Source organism: Micrasema longulum, unplaced genomic scaffold (genome assembly GCF_059751315.1).
Source record: "Micrasema longulum isolate JH-2025_06_02 unplaced genomic scaffold, ASM5975131v1 h1tg000019l, whole genome shotgun sequence".
NCBI classification, from domain to species: Eukaryota; Metazoa; Arthropoda; class Insecta; order Trichoptera; family Brachycentridae; genus Micrasema; species Micrasema longulum.
The window spans coordinates 146,178-151,652 of record NW_028277227.1 but is presented as its reverse complement, the minus strand read 5'-3'; the positions used below and the strand labels follow the sequence as shown (position 1 = coordinate 151,652).

General features: G+C 30.6%; 1 non-coding gene across 1 annotated transcript; it reads right to left on the bottom strand.

Annotated features, from left to right (window-relative positions):
* Window positions 1–321: 321 nt before the first annotated feature.
* On the bottom strand, window positions 322–393 carry TRNAD-GUC (transfer RNA aspartic acid (anticodon GUC)). Its single transcript has one exon. It is a non-coding gene; the product is annotated as a tRNA-Asp (tRNA).
* Window positions 394–5,475: the final 5,082 nt, after the last annotated feature.

Below are 5,475 nucleotides of genomic sequence, written 5' to 3'. Positions count from 1 at the left end.
TCTTAAATAAAATGAACAAAGGAAAAAAAACAGTCAGCAATACAAAACATTCAAAGAATTCAAAAATCAAACTTTTAATTCTATTTTAAAATTGTATATTGGTTTTGTAATTTATATTTTAAATTTAAAAAAAAAACACTTTATTGTAAGATGTCACTCCCCTTTATGTACAGGGGATTTTTTTTCTTTCACGACTTAGGAAACATTAATATTAATATATCTTTTAAATCGACGTAAATAAATTAATTTAGCTGTAATATTTTTTTCTGAATAAACTAAAAAAATGTTCCATGGATATTTATTTTTTTTATAAAAGAAAATCTCCACGGCGGGGAATCGAACCCCGGTCTCCCGCGTGACAGGCGGGGATACTTACCACTATACTACCGAGGATTGTGGTGCGGTTGTCAAAACTTCGGTATTCTAAATTCTTCTTCCAAAAATAAATGTGCGCTTATAACCTACACACGAATAAATATGTGCGTGTAACTTATTTTTAGGAGTCACAAAAACATACATAACAACAGCACCAACAAATCATAAAGTCGTTGCCTCGTGTGGTTAGGCAGAGAGAATAGAACGCCACATCACTTTATCTTTACATTCTGATCTCGCTTCCTCTGCATCCATACATATTCTCATGCACGCACGACGATTATTCCGACTTTTGACTTGTCCTGATCAAAGCACTACTCCTTTCTAGATTTTGATGGTAATGTTTATCTCAGCTTTACATAACGAATTCGTATCTTACCTCACTCTCTTATAATCTCAAAATTTCGTGAATTTAAGCTCAACTTTTGCCAACTCTTGGTAACAAAAGTCAACGATGTATGCAAGGGAAGCGATTTGATGATGAATATCGATAAATCGAATGTGATGATTTTTGATAGAAATAAAAGTATGGCTTAATGTGAAATCACTGTGAATGAGTACACTAAAACAGGTAGAGGAATTTGTGTATCTGGGAAGTATGTTTTCTAGGGATGAAATTATTGAGAAATATATTGTAAGGAAGGTGAGTGCCAGGCACAGAGTGACCGGTGCACAAAAATCAACCTCGGCAAATAAATGTTTGTCGCTAGCGGCAAAATTAGCAGTTTACTATGGAGTTCTGGTCTTGACTCTGATGTATGGGAGCGAAGTATTGACTTGGAAAAACAGGGATGAAAGTAGGCTGAATGCTGTCGAAATGCGATCTCTCAGGCGAATGTGTGATAAAACATTATGAAAGGCTGAGATAGGCATTATCGACAAAATCGAGAAAAGAGCTCTGCGTTAGTTTGAACATGTAGAGCGAATGAACGACGAAAGAACGAACAAAGCAAAAGAAAGAAGAAAGCTAAAAATATTAACAATGCTAATTTTGATGTATGCAGAAATAGAGGAAGACCGAAAAAGACACGGCATGACCAAATTTAACAAATATTTGAAGATGGACATGTCAAAAGTCGGAATAATCGGCGCTCGTGCATGATAAGATGTATGAATGTGAGAAAGAGAAATCTGTATGCAAAGATAGACTGATGTGGCGTTTTGTCCTCTCTGTCTACCCTTATGGAGAAACGACGTGATAGTTTGTTGTTGTTGTTGAATTTAAATCGCACTAACAGCAATTTTGGGTCAAAATGAGTTTTGATTACGAAAATTCTTATGTTTTCTATTTCCTATGTATCGTTTTAGTTTTTTTTTTCTATTTTATGTTAGATACAAGCAATTTTTACCTACTTATTATAAACAGCTTTTATATCAAATCGTTTTTTTTTGTCGAGTATAAATATTTAACTATTTTAACGACTGTTAAGTGATAGTTTGGCCAGGAATGTATATCCGAAAAGTGTTATAAGGTTAAGGAGTTTGAATAGGAAAAAATAGAGTATCCAAAAAATATATTTGAAGGGCCGACTTAACAGAGCATACTCATACGACTACGCAAAACATAAATTAACAACAAATTTCATTGAAAACAATGGTTTAAATGAAATATTAATATGCATTTATGTCATATTTTCAGTAGCACAAATATTACAAGATGGTCTCGGTATTATAAGTAGATTCCTTTCCTTTCATTCCGTCTACCTCGTTGGTAAAAAAACAGTTTAAGTTAGTTCTTGTATTAACATCTCTCTTGTACGCTGATGACCTTAAAATATATAATAAAACGATATGCAATTTAACATAAAAAAGTGCTACTCTATCTTTGAATATGCCTCGTGCGTATGTAGTTCACAATATCAAAATCATATAAATTCAATAGAATCTGTTCAAAAAAGTTTTTATAGTACCTTTCATATAATTAAGTTCCAAATTTCTAACCCACGTTTAAATTCAAATTACGAGCAACTTCTAACTCTTTTTCATTTTAATACTCTGATAAAACGCCGCGTTGTTTTCGATATAAAATTTCTGTAAAAAATATTAAACTATAAAGTAGATACTAACCTCCTAAATAAAATAAAAATAAATGCGGGATTGAGAACACTCAGACATCGGGAAATATTTAAACTGCCTTTGTTTTCATATAATGCTACATACCACACACCTATGGCCCGCATGTGTCGGGAATATAATACATACTGCCGAAACAAAAAAAATGACGTTTTTTTATGATACTCTCAGGTTTTGCGAATAATCTCCTAGAAATAAATCTAATTTAATAAGTACAACTTATTTTTTATTGCATTGTATCCTGTATAAAAATATTTAAAAAATTGTATTATATCTTAATCTTTAAATCTATTTTGTGTTATTCTATAGTTGAAGATATATATGCATGTAAAATTGCATCGAAGAATGCTTTCAAATTGTATGTTTTTTAGTATGTATCTTTGTTAAAATTACCTAATAAAATAAAATAAAACGTATTTCAACATTTTAGATAAGATAATATAGAAGTCAAGGCATTTACTGGGCTTATGACCTATCATTGGCTTTTTTAAGTAGCCACTTTACATACTGTGTAACATTCACCATTCCGACCATATTTGAACATCTATATTCCTTCAAGTTTTTCATATGTTGATGTTTGTGAAATTAAAGAGCTGAAACCTTAATTTATGCCGGTGAGATACCTAGACTGAACTATAGATGCCAAGACTTCTACATTACCTTCTCTAAAATGTTCATCATCTCTGTTGTAATATGTTCATCATCTCTGTTTTGATATTAAAATACATATGTTCATCATCTCTGTTGTAATATGTTCATCATCCCTGTTGTAATATATTAATATAATGTTGGTTAGTTCTAGTAGTATGAGTAGACTAATTTCTGTCCCATTTTTAATGGTTTCTTTATATATTTATATATCAACGGTTCAAAGAACCTTTTACAATAAAAAAATTTACAGAATCAATCACAGCAGTGAACAATTCACTATGTTATATATAATATGAAATATAACTATATAATTCAACTGAATAATTAAAGCTTAACAAATTTCTTAAAGAAATACGTTTAAAAAAAACTGCAAAAAAAGTCTTAAAAAAACATAACATATCTAAGATGACAAATAAAAGATAACAATTAAAGTAAGAAAATCTTTTATTCTAAACATAAATATAACAAAGTAAAACTGAGAATAATTTAACTTAAACATAAAGTGGCTAGTATTTAGCTAGGTAATAATGAAAAAGAAAAATATTGCTACAATAATACTTTATAAATAATACATTTTTTGGCTTAATATAAAAGCTTAAATAATCTGAATAACACCTTTATTTTATCAGTTAGTTGAAAACAGTTGGGATTCGACAATAAATCCACAAATGTACAATTTATATATAAAGTAGAATATTTGAAACATTTCTGTTATTTGTACGAATTACTCAAATGTGTTTACACGGGTGAAAAGATTTGTAAATAATATTTTGTAAAAGATAAGTTCTGTTGCTAAATAATTCGGTTCATAATAACGTTTTTGCTCTCTTGAAAAGTAACTCTTTTGCAGTTAGACTCTTATGCCCGACTATCAAAGAAAAATAATGTATTATATTTGCGATTGAAAGTAGGGGTTATAAAGAATAGATTTATATCCCCATATAAATAGGGTTTTTATTTAGATAGGGTTATATGGATGATTCGGATGTTTATTGAAGGTTATCAAAGACGGTGCATTTCTCACGAAAAGAGGCAATTTATTTCAAAGTCTACCGATTCTGTCAAGTACATTATTTTGTTTTATTACGCGGTTTTTTGACGTGACTCTTACCACTTTTATCAGATCATGATTCAAAGGTTTATATTTGGTACTTCTCTCTTTCTCTAATACACAATATCTTGCAGCCATACAATAAGAACGAAGAACATCGACCGATCTTACGACTTTATATAAAATAATGAAACCAATGTTTGATACCCCTTACCTACTAAAATTGATTTCATTCTATGTACCACCTACATTAAGCATAACATCTACAATATTTTATTGTCAAAATTCTCGAACGGTAGCTCAATATAACTCACCTATTGTGAGATTACAGAATACCGGAAATGAATATGCATCACATTTTGATATATTTAGTTTATCTCTGCCTAACTTAAAAATAAAGTGACCAACATATTTTTATCAAAAAGAGCAAATCATCTTCAGAAAATTGGGTTGGAATAGTTATAATTTGATTGATTAATGTATTTTGTTATTGTGTAATTTCTTTAAAATATATATGTATTACAAGTAACTAATAATGTGTACAGTACGAGTATATTAATATTTCATACTCGATTTTTTTTTAAATATTTTTATTTTTAAGCACTCTTTATACCACATATATTTATATGGCAGAAATGCCGTATATAAATAAATAAATAAATATAATAATCTAGCTGAAATCTAATAAATTTAAATGGAAAAAAAAGTGTTTGAACATTACACATGCATTTATTGCATGTAAGGTGCTTTGTCTTAAAAATGTTTTACCGGGTGCAGGGAAAGCGTCATAAACAAACTCGTAATGGCATAATATGTTTTTATGAGTAACGTTACTATCCCAACCCTGAACTATTCTATCCAATAAATGAAAGTGCACCACAACACGGTTTTACCTCTATACTCGGTTTGTTTTCGCTGAGTTCTACTACTGAAAAAATATTAATTAAACGGTAAAAATCGTCTAGACATCAGTGGCTGGTGGTGATTTTGTTTACAGGTGAGCTATAAAAAATATCATGAATTTGAACGCACATAGAGGGTACATAAAGGTTTTTGATAGTACACAAGTACTGAGAATTCTTTATAACTCATTGGTGCGAAGTAGACTCGAGAGTGGCTCGATGATTTGGGGACCGTGTGAGTTGAAGTACTCTCTTATGGTGGAGAGGGTTCAGAAGAAATTTCTTCGGTTTCTCTACATGAGGGAGTGCGGATATTATCCATGGCTTTATCCCACTGAGTTCCTCCAGGGTATGCTTGATTACAGCAGTTTGAAGACTAAAAGGAATGTGTATTTAACAACGCACTTCTTTCGATTGTTGCGC